The following is a 20,572-nucleotide window of genomic DNA, read 5'->3' as shown; positions in this document are numbered from 1 at the left end:
AGGGGAAATTTAGGATATTGTTCCTCCTCATCACAGTACAGTTCCCAAAATCTGGCCAGGGCCACGAGTGGCTCAGACACCTCCCTAGTTAAGATGTCCCACCTCTGGCAAAGTACCAGCAACGAGATTCACCCAAGCTTGTGCTTTTTATGCAGTACATTCTATGCCATGAAACAGAATTATGACATTTTACCACCATTACTACAGGGCACGGGAGAGCAAGCTCCAGTCTCATAAATGAGACTCAATCTTAATTGTTGCAATTTTATAATTCCCCGACATGAAATTTGGGGCCACCAACTTGGGGCCGTTCTCTGACTTCCCTCTTAATCTTCTTATCTTACAAAAACACCAAGTCTTCCCTCTTCTGCCTAGGACACTTGCAGTGATGTCCCAGAATAATGTACAGCGGAGTGCAGATCAGCTCATACCAAGCAGTCTTTAAAATGGGTACAGGAAGACTTTCCAAGGCAAGGACATCAATCTGAAGAGAGTTTTAAGGAAATAAATTTCCAGACCCTCAACTTCTATAAGAAATCTTCCCGAAAACTAATCTGTTTGAGAGCCAGCTGGCATATTCATGCACACTTCCATCCTACCTCCTCTTTCATCACAGTCCTTGTCCTCCTTTTACAAAAGAAAGGCGTATGCCTCACCCACTCTGAATCTTAATGCATGGCCAGAGTGTAAAAACCTGGGAAGCAGGAGGGAGGGGTGTTTTCCTTTTATATCAAAATAGTCCCATTATAAACAGTCCTCTTATGTATTTCAACTTATGTTTACTATTTTCTACCTCCTACTTGTAAAAATGAAAGTAGTTATTAGCTGTTCAATCCATCATTTTTATTAATATGTAAGAAAAAGTTTGATCATGACGTCTAACAAAATTATTGGAGCTATTTTTTGATTTTTATACACGATATGTTAATTGTTCCCAAAAGCCTAAGTCAGAGTTCCACACAAGCACATACCCACATTTGCCAGGGAGATAATATGCCTTCTACCCTACTTATCTCTTAATAAATTAACAAATGGATTTAGCTATATGGCATTATTCCAAATTATATAATGACAAACAGTATTATCTTGTGTTTATAAAAACTTTTTTATAATATTAATATTAGATATATAGCCCTGGCCTATGTGGGACAGTGGTTACAGCACCGGCCCCACACTGAAGTGTCAAGGATTGGATTCCCAATTAAAGGCATGTACCTGGGTTGCAATTTGGATCCCCAGTCCTGGTTGGGTGCGTGCGAGTGGGAGGCAGCCAAATGATGTGTCTCTCTCACAGCAATGTTTCTGTTTCTCTCTCTCTCTCTCTCTTTCTCTCTCTCTCTCTCTCCCCCCCTCCCTCCCTGCCTTCCACTCTCTCTAAAAATCAATGGAAAAAATATCCTTGGGTGAGGCTTAACTAATAACAACAATAATAATAATATTAGATCTATATAATTTTAAACATGATTTTAGCCATCAATTTTATAAACTACAGTTAATAATTTATTTCCCAATTGTTTTATATCCTTTAAAATGAACATTAACATATTTATTTAAATTGAAGAATAAAGTCAAACTTTTTCCTGAAAGAAAGTAATTCTGACTTGGCTGATTACCATAGAGGCTAGTAGTTTTAAATGAAGACTGGTTTTGCTAATTCCACAAATGGCATTATTTTCCACATTGAAGTAAACCTGCACTTCTATATTTTTTTAAAATATGTTTTTTTTGTTTTTCTTTTTAATTATCACTCCCATTTTATTATTTTCACTTTTTTTCTTTATTGATTAAGGTATTACATATGTGTCCTTATCTCCCCATTGCCCCCCAATCCCCTCCCACTCATGCCCTCATCCTCCTGGTGTCTGTGTGCATTGGTTAGGCCTATATGCATGCATACAAGTCCTTTGGTTGATCTCTCCCCCTTACCCCCACCTTCCCCTACTTTCCCTCTGAGGTTTTTTTTAAATTTTTTATTGTTTTATTGCTTAAAGTATTACAAAGGGTATTACATATGTGTCCTCTTTTTTTCCCCGCCCCTGACAATCCCCTGGCCTTCCTTACCCCGCAGTGTCTTATGTCCATTGGTTATGCTTATATGCATGCACACAAGTCCTTCGGTTGATCTCTTACCCCGCTCCCTCCTGCCCCCTCAACCCTCCCTCGTAAAATATGTTTTATTGATTTTAGAGAGGAAGGGAAAAGGAGAGAAAGATAGAAACATTGATGAAAGAGAAACATCATCATCAATCAGCTGCCTCCTGCATGCCCCCTTGCTAGGGATCAGCCCCCAACCTGAGCATGTGCCCTGATAGGGAATGGAACTGGTGACTTCCTGGTGTAGGGGTTGATACTTAACCACTGAGCCACACTGACCGGGCTGCACTTCAATATTTAAACAAAAATATGAACACATAATGATGTGGTTAAAAAATTATCAAAAAATAGTGTTGGCAAAAAAAAAAAATAGTGTTGGCAATAGAGTATGAAAATTAACATCCAATTTAATGAGGTGCCTCTGAGTGAAAAGACAACAAAATTAATACTCATTTTTATAAGACTATAACTGAGACTCCAATGAACAGCTAACAAATCCTTTTGCAGATTCAGTGGTTTCCAATTCTTTGCTTTTAATAAAATTAAAGGAAGACTCTATTTGATAGTACCTGATAATAGTATTTGGTAGTAGGTCACTCTGTGATTGTTGGCATGTGACTCGGAAGTAGTTCAGACTCGAGGAATATCATTGTGACAGATCTCTTCCTTTCCCAATTACTATGTAAACAAGGCTTCTCAGCATTTATGTCTATAAAAATAAAAAACAGAGAATTGATGAGAATTCAAGAGAAACACCATATTTCTCATTAAGAGATATATTTTCAATAAAAATTGTACTTTTTAGGTTTCACAAGTTATAAGCATGTGTAACATATTTATGTTGTTTAATAAACTGTGTACTAGTCATAACTATAATGACAATTCAGTTCCGAAGAAATGTTAACAATTAAAGCCCATAGTCACAGGCTATAAATTTAAATTTACACTCATTTTTGTTGTAAAGTATGACAGTGATCAATAAAAGACTTTAAAGCATACAAATATACTAATTAGGATAAAGTACTATATGGGAAGAAAATGGAATTGGGAGTTCAAGAAGAAAGGGAAAACTAAAATTCCTGTTAAAAAGAGAGCTTGTTTATATATTTTTTAATGGATGATGGTGGGCATCATATATTTAGAGTATTTGGAGTCCAGTGGATACATTTAAGAATGATGTAATTGTTTTAGTTTAAAGTGTCAAAACTTACAGCAAGTCAGAAATATCCTCTACAAGTATTTAAATTTATGATGGAAAATATAGATACCAACTTAAAATGAATAATGGGGCACACAGTTCTTTAAAATTCTTTTATGGAGTCTGTCTTTAAAAAAAAAAAAACTCTGAAGATCACTACTCTACATGGCATATTGCAGGGGTGGGGACCAAAGGCAGAACAGAAGCTGCTAGAAATGATCTTCAATCATCCACTCCAAAGTATTTTCCTCACCAGTTCTCCCGAGTACATGAAATTACCCACCATCAGAATCTTATCACTTCAAATGCAGACACTGGTTTCCTAGAGTGGTTTTTTGTTTGCTTGTTTTTTTTTGTTGTTGTTTTTTTTTATTGATCTTAGAGAGAGGGAGGGAGAGGGAAGGGGGAGGAGGAGGGAGAGGCACATCCATGTGAGGAACATCAACCAGTTGCCTCCCATACTGGCCTGAAACCTAGGTATGTGCCCTGAGTGGGAATCAAACCCGAAATCTTTTGGTGCAGGGGACAACTCGCTCCAACCAACTGAGCCACACAGGCAGGGCTCCCAGAGTTTCTGTTAATTGTGTAATGGGAGAAAGGATTAGCCAATCACATTAAAATCTGAAAGGAATGTGAGAAAGAACAGATGCATTTTTTATTATGAAAAAGGTGGTGGGAGGACAAACTAGGACAACCTGAATTCTGTTCCCTGCTCTATTTCTAACCAGGAGTTGATGCTACAAGACAAGCTACTTATTCTGTGTATCTATATAAAATAACTTGCTAAATTTCCACTGTAGTGGTCAGGCTGTTTATTTATACAACAGGAGATATATATAGGATTCATTACTCATCCTATATAATAAAACCCTAGTATGCAAATTGACCAAACTACGGAATGACCGGTCGCTATGACGTGCACTGACCACCAGGGGGCAGATGCTCAATGCAGGAGCTGCCCCCTGGTGGTCAGTGCACTCTCACAGGGGGAGTGCCACTCAGCCAGAAGCTGGGCTCACGCTGTTGAGGCAGGGGCAGTGGTGGGAGCCTCTCCCGCCTCTGTTGCAGGCAGGTGGTAAGGAGCAAGGGGTCCCAGACTGCGAGAGCCCCAGACTGCAAGAGGGATCCCTGGGGCCTAAGCTGGTAGGCGGACATCCCCCAAGGGGTCCCGACTGCGAGAGGGCGCAGGCAGGGCTGAGGGACCACCCCCCTCCTGCATGATTTTCGTGCACGGAGCCTCTAGTTATTATCCTATATAATAAGAGAAAAATATGCAAATTAGGCCGGGACATCACGACCAGCTCAGGAGGCTGCATCATGACCAGCTCAGAGCACGCCCCCAGCCCCAGCAGACACACACCACACTCCAGGGTTGGGGGGGGGGACTCTAAGGGCTGCGGCGTGGCTTGGAGCCCACCCCCAGCCCCAGCACCATCCAGCTCTGAGACCACTCCCGCCAGGGGTTCATGGGCAGGCACGCCGCACCACCTGCCCTGGGAGCAAGGCCCCCAGCAGACCCACGGACCGCCCAGGGGGGTGTGCTCCGAGCTGCCACGGCCAGACTGTGGTTTAGGCCTGCTCCCCATGGGCCTAAGCCTTCAGTAGGACATCCCCTGAGGGCTGCCAGACTGTGAGAGGGGGCAGGCTGGGCTGAGGGACACCCACCCAGTGCACGAATTTCGTGCACCGGGCCTCTAGTATAAGAATAAGCCATCAGTTGCTACCCACTACGGGACGTGCCCGGTATTTTCCTGAGTACCTAAGGAAACTGTGGCCCCAGTCCAGCCTCAGGAAATGTTGAGCCAAAATAAAGATGGGGAAAGGCAATGTCTGAAACGGAAGGAGAGGGCTTTCTGGTTAAGGTCTTCAGACCTGAGGAGAGGAATAGGATGTCAGTGCCCCCACTGGCATGTTTAGCCACCATAAGCCCCAAACTCAGTACTTTCCATTTTTTTAAAGTTAAATTGGGTGTTTTTTTTGGGGGGGGGGGTGGAAGGAGGAGGAAGGAGAGGGAGGAAACAAAAGAAACTAGTTAGTCTAAAGGATAGAGATGGAAAAGTTGCTCACCTCATTCCTCCAGGCACTCAATTCCTCTCCTGAAAAGCAACCTCTACCAGTTCCCTATCTGACCCCTCGCCTTATTAACTTATTTTTATTTTTATGTTTTTTACCAAAGATTTCCTCCCTTTAATGTTCCCTTAGATTTCTGCGAGCGCCCCAATCGCAGCCTCTCCCCCGTGGGAGGGGAAATAGCAAAGGGCTCGGTTCTTTCACCCCGAGCGGGGATACAAGGGGAGTAGGGGTTTCGCGGCTGGGGTGGGGCGAAGGGGGAATGAAAGTGAACCCAAGGGCAGGGGCAGTGCCTCGCGCTCCTCACCGTCCTCCTTTCCCGCAAGGAGCTCACGGTCCCCGCGCTGCTTCCCTGGGGGCTCGGCTCGCAGGCTGTGCCCGCGGACGGGAGGCGCGGCGACCTGGGCTGAGCGCGGGGCGCGGGCAGGGGGCCCCGCGGAAACCGCTCCGCTCACAGGCTGCCCCTCCGACCCCGCCTCCCCGAGCGCACCTGCCAGCCCGCAGGCCGCGACGCTCCTCCGTGGGACCCCGGGCTCCTCCCCTTCCCGCCGAGTCTCAGGTGGACCGAGTCCCTGGGCGCGACAGGTGGCGCCTCCGCATTGCTATAGCGACAACCCGCCCGCCGCCGGCCGGGCGCCGATCCGGGCGTCGTGACGTCATCACGCCCTCCCGGGCGCCGGCAGTGGCCGTGCGTCACCCCGGCGGGGGCGGGGCTGCGAGGGGCACGGCTCGGAGCCCGGCCGCCCGGGCTGCAGGAGCCCGGGAACCAGGATAACTAGGACGGCGGCCGCGGCGACGGGGGTTCGGGGTGGACGTGCCCGGTATTTTGCATGCGGGTTCCGGGGCCGGTAGAGGCGCGCCGACCGGAGAGGACAGTGCGGCGGCCCTGGAACCTGGATACCGCGCGAGGCAAGCTGCGCGCGGGCGGGCGGGCGATGGCGCAGGCGGGTTGCGGGGCCGGCGCTGGTGGCGGGGCCCGGTGCATGGCGGTCTGTCGGCGGAGTCGCCCTCGGGGGCTGTCAGGTTGGTGGCTCTGGGAAGAGAGGGTCCACCGTGCCCAGGTGGGAGGCCGGGCGGGCGCAGGGCCCCGGAAGGTCCCGAGCCCGTCGTGCCCACCTTCCTCCTGCCCCAGCCCGGCGGCCAGGCGGCTGGACGGCGGCCTGACCCTTCCCCACCAGGGTCCCGGCCCCCGCCCCCGGCCCTCCCCTCCATTCCGCCTGCTGCTCCTCCCCCAGGACTCCCAAACCCCACCCGTGGCGGCGCCCGCCTCCACCTCCGTGGCCCCACGTCCCACCAACTGACCCTAAGACCTTCCCAGGGAACCCTCAATTCTTCGTCATTGACTCCGACAACCTAGGAACTTCCCCAGCTCTGCGCAGGGACCCCCAACTCAGTGACTCCCTCAGTTTCACACAGTCACTCCGGACCCGGGATCCCCACGCCCCTCCTTGATGACCGCAAACCTCAGTGACCCCGCTGGTCCCGTAACCCCGCCCTTTCTACCGTGTTCTCCCGAAAACTTGGTGACTCTCAAGCCTCCTTCCGTAGGTTCCCACCCGGTCATCTGCAACCCTCAATGCCTGATCAGCCGTTCTTTGCCCTGTTACCTCATGGTCTTCATTCCATGTCCCCCCTTCATCCTAAAGTCACCCCCACTGACAATCCTCGCTGCACCCAGCCCGCCAGTGTCAATCGGCACGTGATTTAAAAATGCCCTAGCACCATGCTGGTGCCAGGAAGATACGGAGATAAATACGAAGTAGTAATGGTTGGAGGCGCCAAAATAATTCTGGTTGAGTGTGTGGGCCCTGGCTCTGCCGGGGTTGTGCTTTGGGAACCTGGGAGAAGCCCTTTCTTCACTCTGGACCTCAGCTTCTCATCTGTATTGTGATCAGGTTGGGTTAAAGGACCTGAGTTTATTTCCAGCTGTGAAAGTCTGCAATTCTCAGTCAAGATAATACTCGTTTGCAATCATTTTGTGCCCTAAGGAGTTTACTCTGGTAACCTCATCCCAGGGTCCACTTGCTTCCTGGTCCCTATTCTCTCACTCCCCTGACCCCCTACACTCTTAATAGTCCGTACCCACTTCCCTTTATCAGGCCCCATCAGTTAACATGCTTGCCAAGCAGCACAGCAGAATGCTTCAGCTCTAGGCATTGATGTGATAAGAGACCCGAGTTCTAGTGTGACTGTAGCCCTTCAGCTGTGGCACCTCAGGCATACCATTTAGCCTCTCGGAACCCTCATCTCCACTCTTGTTAAGTGAGGATGATAGTAGTGCCTGAGATAAGGTGTCCAAAGCACTTGGCACCTTGCCTGGCCCATGTTTACCCTTCAACAACCTCATGAGATGGTTGCTATTATATCCACCACCATTTCCCATTTTTGTTTATTTTGAGTTGGTTTTAAATAAATGAGGAACCTGAAACTCAGATAGGTATCACAGCTGGGATTTGAACCCAGTCTTCAAAACCCATTTGCTCCGTTACCTCTCGAGCCCTCAAACCTATCTAGTTTTCTAGGTCACCCTCAGCCTAGAGGCTCAGTGCACGAAATTCGTGCACAGGTAGGGTCCCTAGGTCTGGCCTGCGATCAGGGCCGATCAGGTTCCCCATCTCCCTGCCTCCTTCCCTCGCTCCCTCAGTGCCCCGCCACCGCCGCTGGTGGCCTGCCATGTTCCGTGCTGCTCCCTGGTGGTCAGCACATGTCATAGTGAGCAATCGAACTCCAGGTCTCCTGGTCGAACTCCTGAGGGGATACTTTGCATATTAGCCAGATAGATAGATAGATAGATAGATAGATAGATAGATAGATAGATAGATTCCTAAGCCCTATATCAACTCATTCCACAAAACTCAAGGTTTCTGTGACCCTTTTCCCCATGGCTTTGTGACTTCCTCAACCCATTGTTCATGACTTTTGACCCCACATGCCCTGATACCCCTGCACCTTAATATATTCATTCTTTGTCCAGTTGTCATCTCACCCTAAGAGTCCCTGGAGCTCCTTCTCACTGCATTATTTCACCCTAAAGTGTCTCCTACTTCATTGACATTTTATCCCAGATCCTCTCATCCTATTAAGTTCCTTACCCACAGGAATTCATATATTCTAACGCCTTCTAGCCCTGCAGTCTGTCCTCATATGATCTCTTCCTATTTTCAGTCTCTTCTAGTGTTGTAGCTGCATCCCTTCTGCCATCCTTTACCTAAACCTTCATCTACTAGTAATTAGCTCTGATGTAGTGACTGCCTTCACCCAGCTTATAACCCTTTCATCTTAAGATCCTCCTTTTTACACTCTGTCCAATAGGCTGTGAGATCCTGCCTCTCAGATTCCCGGATCTCTTGGCATTGTCCTCATTTTCATCAGTGATATCCTTTTCAAACCCGAATCATCTATCACCTTTCCCCTCTCCCTGTGCCCCTGTTCCTTCTCACAGTATCCTCTTCGTTTTCCCTTATTTTTCTCCCAACCATCCTCACCTCACCAATCTTGATAACATTGATTATAATGTAAACCTCTCTCCCATCCCAACTCTGCCTTCTTCCTTTTTCCTGTGCATCTAACTCCAGGACCACATGAACGACCCTGCCACTCAGCCCTCTCCTTCCTTCACACACAGCACTGTCCAAACCGTTGGCCTCTTTGGCTTGTCCAAAGAACTACACAATTCTCTGGAAAGTTCTGATAATAGATCACCAAGTTCACAGTCCTTTAGAGAGCAAGGAAATTCTTCTGAATCAATCTAACCTTGTGTCCTTGACCCACTCCCACGACCCTATCCTGTTTATGAAACTGCTTGCTGTATATGCCCTCGGGGTAGAATGCTTTGAGTGTCAGCTTCTGCCTGCATTGAATTAGCTCCATTGTTTTCCAAGCCCTGGGAGGACTTTCCTATCCTCTCCCACCAGAAGACTGGTGAGTAGCAAAATGTAACCTTAAAGATTCACATCCAAAAGTCTGTTCTGTGGGTCACCAAATTCCCAGGCTTCCTGTAATGTACTTATTGACTCTACAGCAATAAATATAGCAGAGGGCATAACCCAGAGTTAAGGAGGGGTAAACTGCAGGGTCTACAAATTCCGTGGGTTTATTTTATTTATTTATTTACTTTTTTTTTTAATCCTCACCCAAAGATATTTTTCCATTGATTTTTAGAGAGGGTGGAAAGGAAGGGGAAAGACAGAGAAATATGCTGTGAGAGAGACACATTGGTTGGTTGCCTCCTGCATGCGCCCTGACCAGGGCCAGGGATCAAACCTGCAGCCTAGGTATGTGCTCTTGTCCAGAATCAAACCTGGAACCTGTCAGTCCGCAGGCTGAGGCTCTATCCACTGAGCCAAACCGGATGGGGCTGTGGGTTTGTTTTTTAAATATATTTTATTGATTTCAGAGTGGAAGGAAGAGGGAGAGAAAGATAGAAACATCAGTGATGGGAGAGAAACATTGATGGGCTGCCTCCTGCACCCCCCCCCCCCCCCCCCACACACACACACACACTAGGATGGAGACCACAACCTGGGCATAGGTGGATGTTCAACCACTTGCTCCATTACTCCTCTTGCCCTCAAACCTGCCTAGTTTACGCTGGCCGGGATTAAATTAAACAGGGTTTTTGCCTTAGGTTTATTTAATCTTTCTTAGGGCACAGTACTTCTGCTGCTTTGTATCTTTGTTATTTGTGTATTCTCACCCAGCTTCCCACCCCCACTGTGATTTCTTTGAGAAGAGAGACTGGGCTTTCTTTACCTTCTGTCATCTTAATCCTGTCCCTCATATTTTCAGATAGTCAGTAAATACTGGGTTGAATGAACACATTCAGAAATTTTACATCAGTACAAACAAGTGAAAACAGAAACAGCTTACATCTACATTCACTTGTAGCTACAACAGCCCTCTCCGCAAATCCTTCTAAAGGTGACAGTGGGCAGAGTTCCTTGATTTTAACAGTCTGGAATTTAGACATCTCTTTTTTTTTAGTCATTGCTCCAGTGGGGGAATGGTATAAGTGCTTGTTTTTACTGTATTCTGGTAAGATTAGCGATTAGGTTGACATACTTGCTAGAATACCGTGGTTACAAGGCCAGGGTCTGTCATATATAGACCAGTTCTTAAAAAAAACAGCTAGATGAAATATTCAGTGGGGGTTTCAGAGACAGAATAGAAGAAACCAAATTAACAAAATGTTGATAATTATTGAAGTTGGGTAATGGGTTCATGGGGTTTATTATACTATTCTTCTGTTGTGTATGTTTGAAATCCATAATATAATCGTTTTGTGGTTTTGTGTGTGTGTGTGTGTGTGTGTGTGTGTGTGTTTTAAAAAAAGGGCAGCTAGATGAACAAGTGAGAGTTTAGCACAGTTTCTTGGAAAACACCTCAAAGTAACTGAGCTGTTGCTGAGTCAGTACCATTATCTAGGTTGGTAGTATTTTTAGTCCTGGCCTATCTTTGACCTCTTCTGTTTGTGAGATACCAGGATGCTAAATACAAAAATTAGCACCCTGCTGAATCCTGTACCTGATGGCCTGGGAATTGTAACATCCTGGCAACAAGCACCTGTGGCTCTGGCCTTCCGTGAGTCCCAGCCCAGGTGTGGTTTCTGGTGGTAATAGACTGGACTGGACTGGACCTCAGAAGAAGACAAGGCCATGAGGGAGGCGAGGGAGAGATCAGATTCAACTAGGTTCTTCTGGTCTAAAGCCTTTCTATTACTGGAAGATTCTAAAGGTATTGATGTTCGTTCATTCACTCGTCCATTCTACAAATGTCTGGTGGATCTGCTAGAGGCCAGGTACTGTTCCCTGGGGGTACAGCACTGAATAAAACAAAGTTCCAGGACTTAAAGAGCTCACCTTTTGGGCAGTGGATGAGGGAGAGACATACAATAAACAAATAAGGAAAGTATATATTGAGAAAATTAAGCTGAGAAGGGAAATAGGGGATACCAGGAGTCAGGGTATTACATTTGAAATAGAGTAGTCAGAGAAGGTCTCACTAAAAAGCTAACGTTTGAGCAAAGAACTGAATGAAGTTAAGGAATGAGCCAAGTGTACATGTGGAGGAAATGTATTCCAGTCGGTGGGCATAGCAAGTACGCCGGTCCTGAGGCAGGAGGATGCCTCGTATGTTTGAGAAACATGAGGATGCCTGTGAGTATGGCTGTAGTCAGGTGAGCGAGCAAACAGCAGGAGATGTAGGGATGGGAGCGGGCTAGTGACAGATAACATTGGGCCTCATGGGCACTGGATTTTATTGTGAATTGTGAGTGAGGTGGGAGTCATTAGCAGTGGTTCTCAATCTTCTGGCCCTTTAAATACAGTTCCTCATGTTGTGACCCAACCATAAAATTATTTTCGTTGCTACTTCATAACTGTAATGTTGCTACTGTTATGAATCGTAATGTAAATATCTGATGGTCTTAGGAGACCCCTGTGGAAGGGTCGTTCGACCGCCAAAGGGGTCGCAACCCACAGGTTGAGAACCGCTGCGTTAGAGGATTCTAGGCAGATAAGTGACAATAACTGACATAAAGGATCATTCTGGCTGCTGTGTTGAAAAGTGTAGGGGCCGAGAGTGGGAGAAGGGAAACTGGTTAGGAGGCTACTGCAATGGTCCAGACAAAAGAAGTTGGTGGCTTGGACCCAAAGTAAAGAAGTAAAGAGTGAGAAGTGGTTGGAGTCTGGATATATGTTTTGAAAGAGGAGCAAACAGGATTTGCTGATAGATTGGATGCTGCACGTGAAAAAAATAGAGAAGGTGAGGATGGCTCCCTCATTTTTGGCCTGAGCAACTGAAGGATGGAGTTCCCATTTAGTAAAAATCAGGGGCCTGGGGGAGGAGGAGGTTGTGAGAAGGGGAAGATAAAGAATTCACTTTGGAACATGTCAACTTTGAGATTTTTTTTTGGATGTGGGGATATTGACAAAGGAGCTGGATTTACAAGCATGTTAGACATGAGTAGATTTCTGCTCTCCTGGGAACTAAAAGAATATTTTTACTGGGGAAGAGATGAAGGAATATGGTGGGAAGGCGGTTCAGGTGTGAGGCTGTGGAGCTGTGTGATCCTTTGGGACGCCTCTGCAGCTCTGGCCTCTGTATCTTTATCTGCGAAATGACTGCTTTAGACTAGGGTTGATGAATTAGTGCTTAGAGTAAAGAAGGTAATACATCTGTAAGCTTGAGATTATTCTGTGCTGAGCCCTACATAAGGTGGCGGCATCTCCCTCTTTCCCTCCCTTTCTCCCTAAAGTAATGTATAGAGAGTACCCACCTTGCGCTGGGTGCTATACTGGATCCAGGGGCTATGATGGCATAGAAGGTGCACCCGTGCCTTTAAGCCGCCTGATGTAGCTTCACTGCCAAGTGCAGAGGGAATGGGCTGGAGTCTGTTGTCTGGTGTGATGCTAACCATGGAAACCTTATTATTGACCTGGGTGTGGGAGAAAACTGAACATGGACGTCAGGATGAGGCAAGGTAGTATTCCAAGTGGGGAAACTGGTCATCCTAGTTGAGGCTGGGGTAGAGTTAGGGTGGTGGGACTCAGTTCCTTTCCTCCACTTAACATTTACTCCTCTGCTAGGAACTTCTCTAAAGGAGCTCATAGTTCTAGAGTAGATGGAAGTCTGTGGAGTTTCAATTGGATTTAGTTCACAATAAGTGGCGCTGATTTAGAATTCAGATTTGAGCTAAAGAGCTCAATTCACAATGTGACCTAGTACTGATATCTGTGGGCACATTCTTTGTTAGGTGCTGATTGAGCTGAAACGCATGCTCCGCAGGAACTTGAATTATAAGCAGTATAACAGAAAGTAGGAGTGTGTTATTTTCCCCCCAAAAGAGTCAAGTGTAAGGAAAACATATGGCAGGGTTCATCTCCTCACTGCGTCTGGTAGCACAGGCTCCGTGTGTTTACCCTTATGTCATTTAGATGTTAATGTTTATATTGCAAAGAGAGTCTCTGACAAGCTAAACAGAGTCTCTGAGACACAAATCCAAGTGCAGCTGAAGCCATTGTCTTTAACAGGTGGCATTAAACTACTGACAGAACCGCAGGGGCCTCCTGCCCTGGCCACTGTCAGTAACGGTATGGAAATGAGAGTGACCCTGTGAGGAGCTCACCTGTGCTGTGCAGTCATCTTGGTTTTGCTGGTGGAAGTGCAGTGCAGCATCAGAAAGAGCTGCCGTGTGGGATGCGACGTCCCATGCCTCACAGCATTCAGACTGTCTCAGCGGGACGTCCGATGCTTCGGTGCCGCTGGGTCACACATCCAAGCCTGCCCTCGGTGAAGGATGCATCTCTGCAGCCCAGGGGTAGTTTTTTAGCTTGGTAGTGTTTCTCACCGCATGACTCTATTTCCGGTTCCTCAAACTACGGCCCGCGGGCCACATGCAAATACAAATATTGTATTTGTTCCCGTTTTGTTTTTTTACTTCAAAATAAGATATGTGCAGTGTGCATAGGAACTTGTTCATAGTTTTTTTTAAACTATAGTCCGGCCCTCCAACGGTCTGAGGGACAGTGAACTGGCCCCCTGTTTAAAAAGTTTGAGGACCCCTGCATTTGGTGGAAGTCCCTGCTGCTTTGGGATTTTGATAAAGCATGAGACTCACACAGTTAGGAACCGAGGAACAGGGGGCCCCTGGAGATTTAGAACTGGCCTGAGGCTTGGATGTGGAGGGTGAGGCAGGGGTACCTGAGACCAGTTCTCTGGATCTGAGCTCATCCTCTTAACCTAGGAAGTACTGTCCTGGGACCTTAAAAACAGTGAGGAGCCCCCTGGCCAGGAGACCCAGTTGGTTGGAGCGCTGTCCCATACACCAAAAAGGTTGTGGGTTCAATTCCTGGTCAGGGCACATACCTGAGTTGAGGGTTCAATCCCTGGTTGGGACGCATAAGGGAGGTAACTGATCCGATGTTTCTCCCTTCCTCTCTCTCTAAAAATCAATGAATATATCCGTGGGTGAAGGGAAATTAAAAAAACAGTGAGGGGGGAGGTAAAGCCTGCTTAGCCACTATTCCTGCAGGACCCAACCTGGTGGCCAGGCTGGGACACACAGTGTTTCCTCAAGTCCCATATAGATCCAGACCCCGCCAGCCCCACCCTTGTCAAGCCCCATTGGGCGAGGGGTGCAGCCTGAGGTCCCCCAGCCCAGGCCGGGGCGGGGGGTGCACCTTGAGGTCCCCCATCAAGCCCTGCCAGGTGGGGGACGTGGCCTGAGGTCCCCTGTCAAGCCCCACTGGGTGGGGGGGCCAAGCGCCACGCAGCCTCAGGTCCCTGCTGATTGCTCGTTAAGGCTTGTTACAGGAACTCAGCCTCCGCTGTGAGCGCAGCCATCTTGTGTTACGGAATCCCTACCTCCACTGTGGGCGCAGCCATCTTGACCATTACGGTGTAGTGGTCAATTTGCATATTCCCTCTTTATTAGATAAGATTTTTATTTCTTTTACATAGGTAATACATTCATGAAGCTTTGGGGGGTTTTTTAAGTATGAAAAATACAGCGCTGGCCAGTTTGGCTCAGTGGATAGAGTGTCAGCCTGCGGAATGAAGGGACCCGGGTTTGATTCCAGTCAAGGCCACATGCCCGGGTTGCGGGCTTGATCCCCAGTGTGGGGTGTGCAGGAAGCAGCCAATCAATGATTCTCTTTCATCATTGATGTTTCTCTCTCTCCCTCTCGCTTCCTCTCTGAAATCAATAAAAATATATTTAAAAAAAGAAAGATACATAGTGAAGAGTCACCCTTCTCTTGTTTTGCCCCAGTCACTCAGCCTTCCACAGGCAACCCTGGTTAATAATTTCTTCATTATCTTTCCACAGATTATTTTTTAATGCCCATGGGTGCATACAAAAGGCACTGTTTTATACCTTGCATTTTTATTTAATATACAGGGTGGGGCAAAAGTAAGTTTACAGTTGTTTGTGTGGAAAATAATACAATAATTAATAAATAATACTACAAGAATAAACTGTTCTGTGTTCTCACAACTCTAACCCTACTTTTGTCCAACCTGTATTTTAGTTTTTCATGTCAATATGTTAAGGGCTTCCTCATTTATTAATGTCTACATAGTAAAGAAGTCCTGTATTTCTAGAGAGCCAAAGCAGCCCCGCCCCAGCTCTCCTGTTGCTTCTTCTATTTATGCTATTTCTAATTTTTTATTATTAGTGCATACAAGGATGCCATGAATAACCTTGGACTAGACCTGAAATTGCTGGGTCAGGTGGTGTATACATTGCTAATTTTGATTGATACGGCAAATTGCTCCACATAGAGCTTGTACCAGAGTGTACTCCCAGGACGTGATGCCTGTTTCTCTTTGGCATCATGAACATTGATTTGAGTTAAGAATGTACATAGCGTGGGCTCCCTCCCCGGAGCATGCGCATGCCCTTCTTCCCTCTCAGTCGCACATCTCCTAAATGCTAAGGGTCCCCACAACACTTGCAGCCAGGGGAGCAATGGGCAGCGGCAGCTTGTCCCGGGCTAATTCCCTGAACCTGTCCCCAAGGCCCCCTTTCTCTGCCTTCCTGGTGAGCTAACAGCAGCCCCGCTCGGCTCTCCTGTTGCTTCTTCTGTTCTAAATCCTTCCCGCTCCACTGTCTCCGGCTTTAATGAACAGACTCTCAGAGTCAAAAGGAATATATAGACTACCTAGAGGTCAGGGTAGGTACTGAATCGTGGAGCCCCACCATGACACTCAGTTCCAGAAGATACACAGAGCACAACAGTCTAGTTTGAAGAACATTGCATTTAAAAATATATTCAAAAGAGGTAACTGGGCCTTTGGTGGTTAGAAAAAAGGAAGAAAAATTCCAGAGGAATTCGTTCCCGACCTCAGCACTCACACTGGCGTGCATTAGAGGAAGAACAGCCACCTCTCTCTGCAGTGCAGTACCGAGGAGGGGTGCGGTGCAGGGAGTAATAGGGAGGCTGTGGGAGAATAAAGGAAAATCCTAGGGAGGAGCTGGCAACCAAGCAGACGGGTTTCGTGTCCACTGGAGAATTACCTCAGCCCAGTGCCGCTACCTACTCATGTCAGCGACCTTATTTTTTTTAAAGATTATACCCCTTTCAGCACAACTATTGGCCTCTTCTACCATCATCTCACTTGGAGTTAAGGTTTCTGTGAGCTGATGTCTTTTTTCACTTAGCATTAATTTGCGAACCCTTCTCCATTAATCCAGATGGTCCGTGGTTCTTGTCTAAAATGTTTAAACAGGCATCCTTGTGCAGATAGCTCTTGTTTTCTGTGGACTCCTTTTGTGGGATGAATTACAAAGACGAGGTTATTAGCTCTCAGATGCAGAACTTTCCCCAGTGGGGTTCGGCATTGACGGACTGCCCTCTGGGGAGTCTAGTGCCATCAGCAGTGCATGCGTGGGCCAGCCTCCTGGTGTTGCCAACATCCATGGTTGGGATTTTTTTTTATTAATAGACTTTATTTCTTAGAGCAGTTTTAAGTATACAGAAAATTGAACAAAGTACAGAGTAATCCCATATAGTTCCCCCCACCTCCGTTCCCAGTTCCCCCTATTTTAAGCAGACCTCGGAGATATTTCAGGTTCAGTTCCAGACCACGACAGTAAAGCAAATGTTGCAATAACGTGAGTCATAGAAGTTTTGGGTTTTTCTATGCATATAAAAGTTATGTTGACACTATACCGCAGTCTATAAGTGAGCATTAGCATTATGTGTTAAAATACAGTGTACGTCACTAGTAACTGCTCCCCGTTATCTGAGCCTTCAGCAATCATACAAGTCATAATCTTTTTGCTGGTGGAGGGTTGTGCCTCGATGTCAATGTCTGCTGACCGATCAGGGTAGTGGTTGCTGAAGGGTGGCGTGGCTGTGGCAGATTCTTAAAAAAAAGACAATGACGTTTGCAACATCAGTTGACTCTTCCTTTCACGACTGATTGTCTGTAGCTTGTGACGCTGTTTGGTAGCATTCTACCTGCAGTAGAACTTTCAAAATCGGAGCCAGCCCTCTCAACCCTGATTTATCAGCTAAGTTTATGTAACACTCTAAATCCTTTGTTGTCATTTCAACAGTCTTCACAGCATCTTCACCAAAGTAGATTCTATCTCAAGAAACCGCTTTCTTTGTTCACCGGTAAGACTCCTCATCCGTTAAAGTTTTATCACGAGATACAGCCACTCAGTCACATCCTCAGACTCCACTTCTAACTCTAGTTCTCATGCTGTTTCCACCACATCTGCAGTTACTTCCTCCACTGAAATCCTGAGCCCCTCAAAGTCATCCATGAGGGTTGGAATCAACTTCTTCCAAACTCCTGTTAATGTTTACTCAGTGAATTGCCACAAACCTTCAATTTTTTTTAAAGCAGTATTTGTGAAGCACAAAAACACAAGGTATGCCTGTGTTAACATCTTGCATTATGCGGTTATCTGCTACAATTGATGAACCAGTGTTGGTGCATTATTAACTAAAGTCCACAGTGTACATTATGATTCACTCTGCGTTGTACATCCCATAGATTGTGTGAATTGCATAATGTCAGGATCCAGCATTACATGTCACACAGAATAGTTTCACTGCCCAAAATGCCCTGTGCTCCACCTCTTCATCCCTCCTCTCCTCCCTCTGCACCCTTGGCAACCACTGGTATTTTTACTGTCCCCATAGTTTTGCCTTTTCTAGAATGCCACATAGTTGAACTCATATTGTATGTAGTCTTTTCAGATTGGCTTCTTTCACTTAGCAAAATGCATTTAGGGTTCCTCCATGTCTTTTTATGACTTAGCTCATTTCTTTTTACCACTGAATATTCCACTGTGTAGATGCACCACAGTTTATTTTTTAAAGGACACTCTCAGCTGCTTCCCGAGAGTGAAGGTATGAACACAAGTTTTCAACTCGTTCGGGTAAATTAGGACCAGGATTGTTGGATCATTTGGTAAGAGGATGGTTAGCTTTGTAAGAAACTGCCCAACTGTCTCCCAGAGCACCATCTTGCCTTCCCACCAGCTATAAATAAGAGTTTCTGTTCCTCCACATACTTGCCAGCATTTGGTGTTGTCAGTGTTTTGGATTTTGGCCATTCTAATCGGGGTGTAGTAGTATCTCACTGTCTATTGGATGTTAATACTTTTACTTTGAGTTTTGGTAATTTAATACCAGTAAGTAAAATAGTGTCATGATTATTCTTTCTTTGTGTGTGTTTTTTGTTTGTTTGTTTGTTTTTTTGCTTTTCATTTCATATTGTAGCCTTATTTGTCCAGTGGGAATTGGATATTGTTCTTAGAGGTTTGTTATGTGTCTGCATGTATTTTTGTCACCCAACTTTTAAAATTGTGGCAAAATACACGTAACGTAAAATTTGCCATCTTAATTAATTTTTTGTTGTTGTTAATCCTCACCTGAGGATATTTTTTAATTGGTTTTTAGAGAGAGTGGAAGGGAGGGCGGTTGGGGGAGGGAAAGAGAAATTTTTGATACAAGAGTGCCTCCAGCACTCACCCCAACAGGGGCCAGGGGTCAAACCTGCAACCCAGGTATGCGCCCTTGACCAGGAATCAAATGCCAGAACTCTTCAGTTCAAGGGCAAACGCTGTAACCACTGAACCACAACTGCCAGGGCATCTTAACCATCTTTTTTCTTAAATACATTGTTTTTATTAATTTTATACAGAGGGAGAGGAAGGGAGAGATAGAAACATCTATGAGAGAGAAACACCATTTGGCTACCTCTTGCATGCCTCACACTGGGGATCAAGCCCACAAACTGGGCATTTGCCCTGACTGGGAATCCAACCGGTGACCTCTTGAGTGCATGGGACGATGCTCAACCAACTGAGCCACACTGGCCAGGCGCTCTCAACCATTTTTAAGTGTACAGTTCAGTTGCATGTGTTTTTAATATCATGTCTTATGGTTTATTTCTTTACTATTTCTCCCTAATGTTTTTTTAAACTAACTCTTCTTTTGACTTGAATTTTTTTGTGTGCTTGTTTTTGCCTTCTCTTCCTTGTAAGGATCTGGCTATTGTTCCATTTTAATGAGCTAATGAAGTAAATGTAACCTTTCTGCCACAGGGCGATGGTTCTAACTAGCTGTGGCGTCCCGTCTGTCCTGCTGGTGAGGGACGGCTCCACTTTCAATAGCCCTTCCTCAGCCAGTGGTCGCCCCACGGCGACTCCACAAACAGTCCCAGTGGCACTTCATCAGAGCCCTACTAACTCTTGTTGGTGTAAAGCAAACCCCTAGGAAACCCTTCCAAATGCCTTTATCCTGGGCTTTTCTGTTCATGGACAAAATGTGGCTTTGAAACTCAGCCATGATTGGGCGTTTAAAAGTTAAGGTGTTAAAATTCACTTAAACATATGGCTGACAAGTAGATTTTTAAGTTATCTGCGTTCGTTTAAATGAATTCTGTTCTACAGTAACGGGGTCTGCATCTTCACTGTCCTTTTGAAATTGAAAATAATCCTTTTGCCTAATTACTCCTTTTGCTGTGACTAATTCAAAACTGTGAAACTGTAGTAGCCAAATAGGAACCATACTAAAAAGTGATTTGGGCTTTTAACATCAGTGTGTGTGCCTTGAAGTCTTTTTCTATAGTAACAAATACTGAATAATTTTACTACAGCTCTTCCAAATCTGGTTCTAATTTACCCCTTAACTCTCTCGGCCTTTATCCCTCCCAACTTAATGCCATTTTGTCCTCTCTGAGAAGTTTTCTATATTCCCAAATGAGGACTTTCTTGAGTGAGAAGTCACATTTTTTCCTAAGTTCCTTTTTTTTTTTTTTTTTGCTTCTAAATACAGTTGCCCTCCAGGCTGGCTGAGACAGAGTACAGAAAGCCTGCTCTACATGCCCAGGGAGTGCTGGTAGCAGAAAGTGATGGAAGAGAGAGCAGGCTGAGGTCAGGGAGGAGCCCAGGTGTGTGTGGATCAGGTTATCCTTGAACCGGGTGGATGGAGGGCAGAAACAAACACATGGCTCCTCTAGTTTCCCATCTCTCAGGTCCCGCATTTCTCCTGCCGTGAGGATGCAGGTTAAGCACACTTTGTTTCACAGCGAGCCCTAAACACCTAAAGTCTCTAAAAAGTTTTTCTAAATGTTATTTCTCCCCAATAAGTATAATTTATGTTTTTACATTGGAAAGCATTTCTATATGGGGTGGGTTTGCAGTTGTTAATATGGAAATAATACCATAATTAATAAATAATAATTCAA

The 20,572-nt window shown here is 45.9% G+C and overlaps 1 protein-coding gene and 1 long non-coding RNA gene across 3 annotated transcripts in view; one reads left to right on the top strand and one right to left on the bottom strand.

The window, feature by feature from the left end:
* Positions 1-2,607: 2,607 nt before the first annotated feature.
* LOC139012589 (uncharacterized) lies at positions 2,608-5,978 on the bottom strand. The gene is made up of 2 exons (XR_011471881.1): positions 5,853-5,978; positions 2,608-2,803 (listed from the first exon to the last, which is right to left on the bottom strand). It is a non-coding gene; the product is annotated as an uncharacterized lncRNA (long non-coding RNA).
* Positions 5,979-6,107: 129 nt separating this feature from the next.
* ZNF76 (zinc finger protein 76) overlaps positions 6,108-20,572 on the top strand; it is a 38,576-nt gene continuing 24,111 nt past the window's right edge. The window contains exon 1 of one of the 2 annotated variants that reach the window (XM_070418720.1): positions 6,108-6,271. The gene's annotated coding sequence lies outside the window, so the exon portion shown is untranslated. The other variant, XM_070418721.1, reaches the window with a different exon arrangement.

The sequence above is a fragment of the Myotis yumanensis genome, unplaced genomic scaffold (assembly GCF_028538775.1).
Source record: "Myotis yumanensis isolate MYYU_CA2020_CCGP unplaced genomic scaffold, mMyoYum1.0.hap1 SCAF_6, whole genome shotgun sequence".
Lineage (NCBI taxonomy): Eukaryota > Metazoa > Chordata > Mammalia > Chiroptera > Vespertilionidae > Myotis > Myotis yumanensis.
Note: the sequence above shows the minus strand (reverse complement) of the source record. Positions and strands in the feature narration are given on the sequence as shown.